The sequence below is a fragment of the Leopardus geoffroyi genome, chromosome E2, assembly GCF_018350155.1.
Source record: "Leopardus geoffroyi isolate Oge1 chromosome E2, O.geoffroyi_Oge1_pat1.0, whole genome shotgun sequence".
Taxonomy (NCBI): Eukaryota; Metazoa; Chordata; class Mammalia; order Carnivora; family Felidae; genus Leopardus; species Leopardus geoffroyi.
The window spans coordinates 6,367,653-6,381,561 of record NC_059335.1 but is presented as its reverse complement, the minus strand read 5'-3'; positions in this window follow the sequence as shown (position 1 = coordinate 6,381,561).

The following is a 13,909-nucleotide window of genomic DNA, read 5'->3' as shown; positions in this document are numbered from 1 at the left end:
CCAACAGCATGAAAAAATACAGATAAATTAACAAACGTGGAATTGTATTTAAAAAAATTTTTTTTTTACATTTATTTATATTTGGGAGACAGAGCACAAGGGGGGCATGGGCAGAGAGAGGAGACACAGAATCCGAAGCAGGCTCCAGGCTCTGAGCTGTCAGCATGGAGCCCAATGCGGGGCTCGAACTCACAAACCACGAGATCATGACCTGAGCCGAAGTCAGACACTCAACTGACTAAGCCACCCAGGCGTCCTGACAAATATGTGGAATTTTCAAAGCCAAATACAAAAGAGTTCCTGCTGTAGGATTCCATTCATACGAATTGCAAAGAGGTGAAATTGTTTTAATCTAGGATCTATACACAGGTGTGTTCAGTTTGGTATTTTAGTGCACTTATGAGCTGTGCATAAATATTTTTATAATACATATCGGCAACTAAACAAATTAGTTGTAAGAAGGTAAATAGGTTAATATGCAATGACCCTATATTGTCATCTGTATTAACTATATTAAATAACTTTACATAATGATTAGTTTTTACAAGTACTTTGCAGAATAGTTTTTACATGTCAATTCTGGGTTGGAATCTATGAGATGTTGTTTATACCACCGATAAAAAGGGGTAAAATGTAGAATTATTAAAATAAACACAGAAGAAGTCAACATTGGAAGAATAAGAAAATAGAACAGGTATCATGAAGCATACATAATAACTTGGCAAATGCTTTCCAAATTTGCCCATTATTAAACTTGAAAGACAAGTTAATTGGGGTGCCTGGGTGGCTCAGTCACTTAAGTGTCTGACTCCTGATTTCAGCTCAGGGCATGATCTCATATTTGTGAGATCGAACCCCATGTTGGGCTCTGCTGGGCCTGGAACCTCTTAGGATTCACTCTCCCCCCTCCCTCTGCTCCTCCTCTGCTTACATGCACATGTGAACATGCACACACTCGCTTCTCAATAAAGAGACTAATTAATCCTGTTAAAGTCAAATATTATTTGACTTCATTTGGATATGTTTATCAAGAGACATAGCTAGGACACAAGAACTAAAGTAGATAAATGAAAAATACATTCCATGTATTTTGACAGGATAATCAACTAGAAGGGCAAGATGAAGATCAGTATTTTAAATTCTCAGTTTTACATTGTTATATGCAATTTTCCAATACTGTTGCCTGATGGGTAATCATAATCAGATTGGTATGCACATATGCATGTGCAAACACACAGCATACATTTATAATATACACATATGTGTGTGTGTGTGTGTTTACCAACACTCTCTTGTAATGTCACTGTTTCGTACAATCCCAAGGGGGAGGAGTGAGTAAATGACTGAACATTGTGCGAAAACACCTAGTTTACATGTTCCTCCTAGATGAGGGACTTCATATTAGTTAGGCAAAGCAGAGCATGGATAAACTGGGGTCTTGACTCATGAGCAGAAGGGCTGATGGTTGGGAAACAGTAATGACTGAAGTACTCAAGAGCATCCAGTTGGTGTTAATCAAAAAGAGACAAAATGACTTGAAAGGTGGAGGAAAGGATGTTACAGTAGACACAGGTGCACACCAGGAGAAGGATGGTTTTGGTAGCTCTGGACTTGGGATGATCTGGAGGAAACATTGGTCGTATTAATGTGATGACCCACGGCTTGTGTCTGTGCAGAATGAAAACCATCATGGCCCAGATGAAGGGCTCCAAACATAACACATCACGGAATGATGACGCTGCATACAGTAAGTCTCTGGTACTGTCCAAGAACAGTATCCAAAATCATTTGTTTTTTGTTTTTGTTGCTCTGTTTACTGGTGATATACATAAAAATTGTGTTTACCAGGGGCGCCTATGTGGCTCAGTCGGTTAAGTGTCCGACTTCGGCTCAGGTCATGATCTCGCGGTCCGTGAGTTCGAGCCCCGCGTCGGGCTCTGTGCTGACCGCTCAGAGCCTGGAGCCTGTTTCAGATTCTGTGTCTCCCTCTCTCTCTGACCCTACCCCGTTCATGCTCTGTCTCTCTCTGTCTCAAAAATAAATAAACGCTAAAAAAATAAATAAATGTAGTAGTCAAAAATTGTGTTTACCAGCATGTGTAGGATTCAGCACAGGAATACGGAGGTGCTTATGTACTTGGGAGCTTTCACTTTATTGTCCACCTGGAGTTCCTGAGACTGATCATAATGGCCTGGAAGACACTCAAGAGGCAGGTGTTACCCGTAGACATGCCGTGCCCACTCCCTGGACATACAAAAAATGTTTGCATCCAAAATCATTGAGGAAATGTCTCAACCCAAAAGGTGTCATTGTGTGGGGACTCCTTTAGGCAGAATGCCCAATGAGTTGGCTATAATCAGGTGCTTAAGTATCAAATCTATGGACCTTGACTTGCAAAGTAAAGGATGATATGATGGTGAAGAAGAGAGAAATTGCCCAGGATTCCAGCTGTGGTCTATAATGATATCATTCCCACCGCCGAATCCCTGGCAGCTATCTTGTCAGTTCCCAGTGACTGAATTTGTCTTCTAAGCTAAAGGACCCTGAATGAGAACAGGTTAGATGTATCACGTCAATTGCAATCCAATATTCTCCGCTTACCATTAGTTCTACTAAGAAATGTTGGCTTAATGTTTTTCTTTTACTAAGAGTTTTCCAGAGGTTGAACATATAACTTTTAAAGAGCCCTCATAATGTAAAATCAGTCCTATGAAGGCACTCATGTGAGTGAAGCCTTCATGCTTCACAAATCTGTGGGGCTGGCACTGCCGTGGCTGTAATTAGCAGATGAAGAGAACATACACACAGAAAGGTTAAGCATTTGTCAAAATTTGCTCCTTAGGGCAGAGTGGGGACTTGAAATGGGTGGGCTGTGTCAAAAATCCAGAAATAGAATTAAAACACCCAAATCAACACATAGTATTTAGTAAGAGTTTATTGTGCATGTGAGAAATGTTCATGAACAGGGAGTTTTCAAAATTAAAACTGATAAGAAGGTCAGGGGCGTAATGTTACAGGATGGCTTGTAAAGGGATTACAGTGGTTGGTTATTACAATGGGGGTTTCCAGATGACAAGGGGTTGGTTAAAGGTGATTGTCTTATGCCATTTTTAGGAAGATAAATTTTTATGATTATCAGAGGCATTCACAAGAAATAACCTATATTTTGCTTATGTTCATGAAATAAGCTAGATTTTAGTTTTTCTTATGTGGCTTCAATGGTTTTGTCTGCTCAGGGAATTTTCAAGTCCAGTATCCATTTTGTATGTAATTTAATGGCTGGTAACAAATACAGTGCATTAAACTACTACTCTACTAAAAGCTAGTTCATCAAATCATCCAAATTTCTATTAGTTTTCATTTTATACCTTGTCAGCTGACTTTAGATGTTTGTTATTGCAGTGTCAGATATAACAAGTTTCCATTTATTTGTAAAGCTTTATAGGCCAGAATCAATTATGAATAAAGCTTTAGAACGCTTAGGAAATGTAGATGCATTGCTGGCAACAGAATACTACAGGAACCTGCTCCGTGACAAGTTATGTATGATGGATGCAAGACCGGCCTGATAATAGAATGGCAACGAAAAGGCTCATTTGCTTTTATATCAAGAACACAAGTATAATGGCACCTATCACAGAAATTGTGGAATAATCAACAGCATTCCTTACATTTGGGGACATAAAACACCCATATATGACAAAATACTGTAGGCCAGAAACTGAATTATTATTTTTATTTTTTTTTATTTATTTTTATTTTAATTTTTTTTTCAACGTTTATTTATTTTTGGGACAGAGAGAGACAGAGCATGAACGGGGGAGGGGCAGAGAGAGAGGGAGACACAGAATCGGAAACAGGCTCCAGGCTCTGAGCCATCAGCCCAGAGCCCGACGCGGGGCTCGAACTCACGGACCGCGAGATCGGGACCTGGCTGAAGTCGGACGCTTAACCGACTGCGCCACCCAGGCGCCCCTGAATTATTATTTTTAGATCCCATATCTACTATTAATATCAGAGTTAACTAAAATTATTTGCACCGATGCCATATTCATAAACGATACATATACAAGATGGCAGGCGTAAAGCATGAAATCTTGTGTATTTTATAAATTGATATAGTAGATTTTTGGATTATAATGAGAATATAAATACTTTAACAGACTTCATTTTTTACATCAGTTTTAGGCTCACAGCAAAATTGAGCGGAAGGTACAGAGACTTCCCATATACTCCCTATCAGAATCCCTATCAGAATCCCACATTAGCATGGTACCTTTGTAACAAGATGGTAGGAGCCAGGCAGTTGCTATGTGAAACACATAATTATTATGTCAACCTTTCCTTTAATGTTCCTCCCCTAAATTTAAGAGGGAAAATAGCTTCACCATAATCAATAGACTGCAGAGTTTTCAAGAGACCCATTATGGTCTCCATTAATTGTCTCCAGAGTTAGAGATAATCTTTCCATTCAAGCCATTACCACTTGGATACACCTTTTGTGTGGGATCAGATAATTCTTACAAATTCATCGTACTCTTTATTCCAAGCATGGAGGTACTTTAGATGCACCTCTAGTAATCCTGAAATTTTGGTCTGTGATTCCTGTAAAGTAGGCCGGAATGGCAGATTGGTTTCACAACTACATCCTTAAGCACCTTAAAACTCAGTTTTTATTATTACATTAAATACCACCAAACTCTGCCAGAGAGGATTTTACTACATTGCATTTGGAGCCATCAGGTAGGATGTAGAACTCCCATCTCTCTTTACTAGCTCGTCCAATACCTCAGGAATTCTCCCTCCTGTGTGCTTTGGCACTGGACCAGGTTTAAAACCAGAGAATGCCTTCTTCTGACATAGTCACCTCTGCAGAATCCTGATACGCCTCCTTCCCGTACAGATTCTGCCTCTCAAACTGAAATAGAAAATACCCGACTCTTTCCTGCTGCCAGGAGAGTGGGCTCAGTGTGATGGTCACTACAGGCAGCCAGACCCTGACCTGAGTTTGCAATTCTGTCAGATCATCTCCATCAGAACTGCAATTACCATTTCATCTGTGGCCGCAATGGGAGCATAGGCTTGGGAGTTGAGAAGACTTTTCTGAAACCTTTTTTTCCTGTTGCTAATTACCGAAAACAATTACAAGTTTCTAGTTAGCGTCTCCTAAGAGAGTATTGGAGTAATTTTGAGAGGCTCTTTCTTTTCCATTATCCCTGGAGGCAGACGGGGTCTCATAGGAGGGACAGCAGGAAATGCCAGGGTCTGCTGGGATCTTTGCTTCCCCAAGCACTTTCCCCAATGTCTAGTTCTTTCCCAGGCTTCATTCCACTGAGCGTTTAAGTCATTCGCAGAGAAATGGAATGAGACCAAATACTTAGGAAGGGCTTTCAAAGAGATGCAAATAGACAAAGAACATGATGCCAGCAATTTACAAACTGAAACCATTGAACTCAAACATCAGAGTCCAAATTTGGACTCATTTGCACAATTAATTGCCAATTATTAATGGAAATTTTGAAGGAAAATAACCTTTACCATTGTCTACCTCCCTCTAATGATAGGAAGTGGTCACAGAACAATACCCACAGAAGGAAGAGAAAAGGTTCTAAAAGGGCCCCTCACAAGTAAAAGCAGTGGGATCAGATGGCTTAACAGGGAGATTCTACCATTCCTAAAACTATCATATTAGCCAGTGTTACTTACCTAATTCCAGAGCAGCAAAAGGTTACCAGTTCTCCACACTTTGGCTAAATTTGCAGCCTGAGCGCTTGATGCTTTGATAATTAAGAAACATAAATTCGGAGTTCAGGTTGGCTCTTTGATTTTTCTTACACACAAAGCCACAATTTGATCCGGTTCACCGTCCAATCACCCCCAGTTTTCAAGTCAGGGTTTGAAGCTACAATGGTGGGCAGTCCAGACCACACACACACACACACACACACACACACACACACACACACACATTCATTTATACACTTCCACAAAGACACAATTGCATGCATACTCACGCAGTGAAATACACACTCATCTGCATTCACACACACACACGCACACTTACTGTGGCATCACCTTAGCTATACATTCAAACATTCTGGAACACACCACACACAAACTTGCAAACACAGCCTTGACAGTTACTCCTTTTCATAAAACCACACAGAGTCACCCAGCATGTGTACATCTCAATAGCATGTTCTCATACAGAAGATTTATTTTTTTTCAATTTTTGTAAATGTTTATTCATTTTGAGAGAGAGAGCGCATAAGTGCACATGCGTGAGTGGGGGAGGGACAGGGAGAGAGAATGCCAAGCAGGCTCCACACTCATCACGGAGTCAGACATGAGGCTTGATCTCCCAAATCGTGAGATCATGACGTGAGCTGAAATCCAGCCAGACATCTAGCCGACTTAGCCACCTAGGCGCCCCCCAGAAGAATAGTTACACCTCCAATACCTCTGGATGTCTAAAAATGGGGCGTTCTCTTTCCACCCTTTATAGTCCTAATCCTGCAATAGCCTACGAAGGCAGTATTTATAATATGCAGCCTTTTAAAAATGCTATAAACAATACCAGCTTAGGTCAGGACATGTGGTAGGAACATTGGGGTGTGGAGGAGAGTGGCAGTGCATGGGTGAGTGACAGAGCAGGTGAGAGAGAGGACACAGGGAAAGAAGGACTTAGGAACTGGATGGTGGTGCAGAGGTCTTGCGAGTGAGGGGAGAAGAGAGGGCAGGAGAAGAAAGAAGGCAGAGGGATGAAGACTGCTGAATATCACAGGGGCATTGCCATGTTTGCGGGTACAGGGAGACACAGTGTACAGGGGAGTGAAGGGTATGAGGCATATGGGGTTCTGGGGAAAGAGGTGCAGGATTTCATGGGAAGGAAGTGGTTAAGGGGGATGAGTACCAAGTACGGAAGATACTAGTGGCCTGTGGTTGGAATTCACAGGAGACCAGGTCTGCCTTCCATCTATCGTCGTGTCATTCTGTTACTCCCACCATCGAGAGAGTCCTTAAATCTTCCAAAACATGGACTCCTCCTCCCCTGTGTTCTTTATTCCTTGTGGACATGAACCAACTCACCTGTTCCTTTTACCCAGCCCTGCCCTTCGTCACTTCTGCCCACCGTCCCCTGCCAACATCCCCTTGGTTCCCAGGACTGCTGTAGCCCTTATCACACGGCGCCCAGTATGTGTTGCACCCTCCACTGCTTTGCACACTTACCCTCTGTGTGCCCTCGGACGCCTGAGTGCCCTTTACACACACAACACCTTTGAACTTCTGGGTGCACTTACCTTCTGCACCCTCTTCCTCTGCGCTCTGTGTCCCCCAAACCCCATGCTCGTGAACCACCTCCCTCTTACCCTTATGCCCCCTTTCCTGTGCCTTCTCTGTCAGCCCTGTTCTCAGTCACACCCACACTCCCCACCTTCACCTCATGTGGCAGAGCTCATGGAACGTTTTTTTCCTAATTTTGAAGATTGTGATAAATCTTAAATGTAACATACATTTTACCGTCTTAACTGTTTTTAAGTGTACACTTCAGTGGTCAAGTGTTTTCATATTTTTATGCAACCTTATCACCACTTGTCCTTCCCCAGAACCCTTCATCTTTCAATTCTGGAACACCGTACCCATTAACACCCAACTCCTCATCTCTCTTCCCCCAACACCCCAGCCCCCACCATCCTACTCTCTGTCTCTATGATCTTGACCGTCATAAGCCCCTCATATAAGTGGGATCATACAGAATTTGTCTTTTTGTGACTGGCTCGTTTCACTTAGCACAATGTCCTCAAGGTTCATCCACGTTGTAGCAGGTGTCAACTTTTCCTTCCTTTTTAAAGCTGGATAACATTCCACTGTAGGTAAATATCACGGTTTGCTAATCCATTCATCGGTTGTTAGACACCGGATTGCTTGCACGTTTTAGCTATGGTGAATAATGCTGCTGTGAACATGAGCTCACGACTATTTCTTCAAGACCCTGCTTCCGATGCTGCTTTTCAATATATACCTGGAAGTGGGGGTGCCGGATCCTGTGGTAATTCTGCTCTTAATTTTTTAAGGAATTGCCAAGCTGTTCTCTACAGTGCCTGCTATTTTTATTCCCCACTCTCAGTGCACAGGGGTCCCAATTTCTCCACGTCCTTGCCCTTACTTGCTATTTCCCATTGTTTGTTTGTTGGTTTGTTTTAAATTTTTTTTTTTAACGTTTATTTATTTTTGAGACAGAGAGAGACAGAGCATGAATGGGGGAGGGTCAGAGAGAGGGAGACACAGAATCGGAAACAGGCTCCAGGCTCTGAGCTGTCAGCACAGAGCCCGACGCGGGGCTCGAACTCACGGACCGTGAGATCATGACCTGAGCTGAAGTCGGACGCTTAACCGACCAAGCCACCCAGGCGCCCTAAGAATTTATTTTTTAACAAAAAATTTTTTTAATTAAATAAATTGGTTTATTTACTTTGAGAGAGATAGAGAGAGTGAGCAGGGGAGGGGCCGAGAGAGAGACGGAGAGAGAGAATCCCAAGCAGGTTCCGCACTATCAGTGCCGAGCCCCTTGTGGGGCTCCAACTCAGGAACTGTGAGATCATGACCTGAGCTGAAACCAAGAATCAGATGCTTAACCGACTAAGCCACCCAGGGGTCCTTCTTACTTTTTTTTTTTTTTTTTAATCAGTTTTTTTTTTTTTAAGTTTATTCATTTTGAGAGAGTGCGAATGGGGGAGGGGCAGAGAGGGAGAGGGAGAGATAGAATCCCCTGCAGGCTCCGCACTGTGAGTTCCGACGTGGAGCTCAGATCCATCAACTGTGAGATCATGACCTGAGCTGAAGTCAGATGATTAACTGACTGAGGCCACCCAGGCAACGTTTTCTTCCTACACTTTCTTTTTTTTTTTTTTTCTTTTTTTTTTCAACGTTTATTTATTTTTGGGACAGAGAGAGACAGAGCATGAACGGGGGAGGGGCAGAGAGAGAGGGAGACACAGAATCGGAAACAGGCTCCAGGCTCCGAGCCGTCAGCACAGAGCCCGACGCGGGGCTCGAACTCACGGACCGCGAGATCGTGACCTGAGCCGGAGTCGGCTGCTTAACCGACTGAGCCACCCAGGCGCCCCTGTTGGTTTGTTTTATAGTAGCCTTCCTAGTGGATGCGAAGTGCTACCACATAGTCATTTCGATTTACATTTCCCTAACCAATTATGATGTGCCATTTGCTTTTTTGCCATCTGTATATCTTCTTTGGAAAAATGTCTGTTCGGGTCCTTTGCCAGTTACTGAATTGGTTTTTGTTTTTGTGTGTTTTTGTGTTTTTTGTTTTTTTTTTTTTTTTTTTTTTTTTACTGTTGAGTCTTAAGAGTTCCCTATGTATTCTGTATATAATCCCTTAACAGATACATGAATTGCAAATATTGTCTCCCACTTTGTTGGTGGCCTTTTCACCCTGTTTATAGTGACTTTTGATGCACAAAAGTTTTAAATTTTCATATACTCCAGTTTTTCTATATTTTCTCTTGTCATCTGTGCCTTTGGTATCATACTCAAGAAATCATTGTCAAATATACTGTCATGAAGATTTTGACCTGTGCTTTCTATAAGGAGTTTTATTGTTTTAGGTCTTACATTTAGGCCTTTGATCCATTTTGAGTTAATTTTTGTTTATGGTGTTAGGTAAGGGTTCAACTTCACTCTTTTGTCTGTGGACTTGGACTTGGTCCTTCCTTTTTTTTTTTTTTTTTTTCCTCCTGTATGTGACCCTTTCTGCCTTTAGGGATCATGAAAAAATAAGAGCCTCTCCCAAACACTACAGTGGTCTCTTTGGAGATACTCACAAGAAACTTGTAATTGTTTTTATTAATTAGCAACTGGGAAAAAGGTTTTCAGAAATGTTCCCAGGTCCCCAAGCCTGCACTGTCATTACCACTAGAGGAGAAATAATAATTGCAGTTCTGAGAGGAGGTGAGATCACATATTGACAAACCTCTGACTCTAGCTGCCTCCCTCCCACCTGTACTGGCTGTCCTGCCTGATCCGCACACTGAGCCAACCATCCTGACAGTGGGAAGGATTCCAGTGAGTATTTTTAATTCCAGTCTGAGAAGCAGGGTCTGCAAGGAAAGGAAGTCTGAGTAGGCGCTCAGGTCTGGAGGAGAAATAGATCTAGTGGCAAAGCCAGACATAGAGGTGGAATAATTCCTTAGCTAAGAGCTGAGCTGGTAAAGAGAGATGAGGGTCCTAAATCCTGTGCCCAATCCCTGATGGCTCCTGATGTAATTTAGTGTGATCGTCACTGAGGACAGTTATTCGTGAATAATCCCTGCATTTGTTTCTGGAATACAAATGTTTTTGATCTAAGTCTGGGCCTAGGAGGCACTTCATGAAAACGGTACTCGTGTCTCTAAAACACCTGTGAGTTGATTATGGCCAGACTGATTTCTGTGTTGAAGTTAGAGAAGAAGCATTTAAGGAAAAGGTAACTTTAAATTATGGGTTTCAGACAGGAGGTGTCAGGACCACATGATTTTATTTTTGTTTTATTTTACTTTATTTTATTTATTTGTTTTATCATGGTAAGAACACATGAGATTTACCTTCTTAACAATTTTGTAAGGGTACAACCCAGTATTGTTAACGGTGGGCACAATGTTATACAGCGGGTCTTCAGAACTTACTCATTTTGCATAATTGATACTTCGTGCCTGTTGATCAGCAGCTCCCCATTTGTGCCTCCTCTCCAGTGCCTGGTAACCACCATTGTACTCATTGATTCTATGAGTTTGACTCTTTTGGATTCCTCACGTAAGTGGAATCACGCAGTATGTGTGTAATGACTAGCTTATTCTACTTAGCCTAATGTCTTTAACATTCATCCGTGCTGCCCTGTATTGCATTATTTCCTTCTTTTTTAAGGCTGAATAATATCCCATTGTATATCTATGCACCACACTTTGTTGTTGTTGTTTTAATTTTTTTTTTTTAATTTTTTTTTTTCAACGTTTATTTATTTTTGGGACAGAGAGAGACAGAGCATGAACGGGGGAGGGTCAGAGAGAGAGAGAGAGGGAGACACAGAATCGGAAACAGGCTCCAGGCTCTGAGCCATCATGAGCCATCAGCCCAGACCCTGACGCGGGGCTCGAACTCACGGACCGTGAGATCGTGACCTGGCTGAAGTCGGACGCTTAACCGACTGCGCCACCCAGGCGCCCCTGTTTTAATTTTTTTTAAATTTATTTTTGAAGGAGAGAGAGAGACAGAGCATGAGCGGGGGCGGAGCAGAGAGAGAGGGAGACACAGAATTTAAAGCAGGCTCCAGACTCTATGCTGTCAGCACAGAGCCTGATGTGGGGCTCGAACCCATGAAACGTGAGATCATGACCTGAGCCGAAGTCGGACCCTCAACCGACTGAGCCACCCAGGCGCCCCTGCACCACACTTTGTTTATTCACTCATCCATCGATGGGCATTTAGGTGGTTTCCATGTCTTGCTACCGAGAATAGAGCTAGGGTAAACAGTGGGGTGCTAATATCTCTTTGATTCTATTCTTAGTTCTTTTGGATAAATACCCTAAAGTGGGATTTCTTGAACACATGGTAGTTCAGGTTTTTTGTTGGTGGTGTGTGTGTGTGTGTGTGTGTGTGTGTGTGTGTGTGTTTGAAGAAACTCCACACTGTTTTCCATAGTGGTTGTACCATTTTGCATTCCCACCAATGGTGTACATAGGTCCCAGTTTCTCCATATCTTCACCAATAGTTGTTGCCTTTGATTTTTTTTTTTAATTTTTTTTTCAACGTTTATTTATTTTTGGGACAGAGAGAGACAGAGCATGAATGGGGGAGGGACAGAGAGAGAGGGAGACACAGAATCGGAAACAGGCTCTAGGCTCTGAGCCATCAGCCCAGAGCCTGACGCGGGGCTCAAACTCATGGACCGCGAGATCGTGACCTGGCTGAAGTCGGACGCTTAACCGACTGCGCCACCCAGGCGCCCCTGATTTTTTTGATAATAGCCATCCCCACAGGTGTGAGGCGATATCTCAATGTAGTTTTGATTTGCAGACATTGAGTGTCTTTTCATAAACCTGTTTGCCATTGGTATGTCTTCTTTAGGGAAGTGTGTTCCAAATGCATTTTGTGTTCTTTTCTCTGGTTTAATAATATTCTAACATCAACCCCAAAGTTCACTACCCATTTCCCTTACATTTCAACTTACATAAAGCACATACCTCTTTCAACTTACACAACACACAGTCTCACCTTGTTGCCAGTATCTTCATTTAACGTAGGTATTAGTAAACAGATGAGCACTTGAATCAAAATTATTAATGATTTAGTTTCTATCCTACACTGTTTCATCATATATTAATGTTTTGTGCATCACAGTTTAGAGAACAAATAATTGTTTTCCTTTTTTTTATTCAAAAAAAATTTTTTTTTCAACGTTTATTTATTTTTGGGACAGAGAGAGACAGAGCATGAACGGGGGAGGGGCAGAGAGAGAGGGAGACACAGAATCGGAAACAGGCTCCAGGCTCTGAGCCATCAGCCCAGAGCCCGACGCGGGGCTCGAACTCACGGACCGCGAGATCGTGACCTGGCTGAAGTCGGACGCTTAACCGACTATGCCACCCAGGCGCCCCACAAATAATTGTTTTCCAATAGCTTCTTTGACAAATGACATTGTATTTTTCTTCCTATACCAGTATGACAACAAATGAGTCTTTCTAATGTCAAGCTAATATTGAACAAACTCTACATTCATTCATCTGACTTGGACTTGGGGCAGGTTCCCGTGTGATAGACTGTAATTAGTGAATCTGCATTTTATTAGAATCTCTGAACCTTTATTCATATTTGATATTGACTTTTAGACTAAATCAGGAGACATAAAAAATTGTTCCAACCAAAATTGTAAAATAAAATACCAGTATTGTAAAATAAAATGGCAGAGCAGTAAAACAAAACTAAATCTAGGTCAGGATTACTTGAAAACACAGCTGACATGATTTGTTAGTGTACATACTGGTTAAGGCTCTGTCTTTCATCCGGTCTAGCCAGGTTCAAGTCCCTTTTGGGCCCCTACGTAGCATGTGGATTCAGATTATTCAAACTCTCTGTATGAAAGTCCTCCTTATGGTGAAAAGAATGGCAGTGTCTCCATGAAAAACACAAAGAAGATATCATATATATATGGCATTATAGCAGCCATACGTTATACATTGTAAGTGCTATTTAAAGGTTGTATGTTTCACTCTAGGAAGACCCTTAACCAAACAAAACCTGTAGTAGATCCTATAGTGAGAGTAACGAATGTCTGTTAATATATAATAAATGTAGCCCACACTTCATATTCTCATGCAGGTTCTCCTGGCTCTGAAGACAAATACCAGTTAGTGGTAACTGGCAGAATGGTCTCCAGAGATTTGGCAATAGAAATGGACTTCTTATAACAGACTAAGTTGTAATCACGGGCATTTCCTGCCTCTTTATCATTAGACCTTCCTTTCCTTCACTGAAGGCAAATTGAAATCCACAGTTTGATTTTCATACATCTGCTTATAACCCCTCCTCAGGCATTCTATGTAAAGGTGGCTCCTAGATTTATGGCAGCTTTTAGGTTGAAGCATTTCCACAATGACTTTGGATGCAAATTTGTTTTTTTCCCCCACAGAGGTGGCACAGTAGGCCACTGACATCATCACCTTCCTGCATGTCTCCACCATCACGATCAGCATCAACTCCAGGTGGGCAGAATAAAAAAAGCTCCCAAATATATTGAGGTTTCTGTTTTCCTCTGCTGGATCCTGTATATGCTGTATAAAATTCTTCTTATTTATATAAGGTCAAACACAGCAGCAAAGACATAACAAAACTCCAAAGATTTCAGATACCGTTCTGG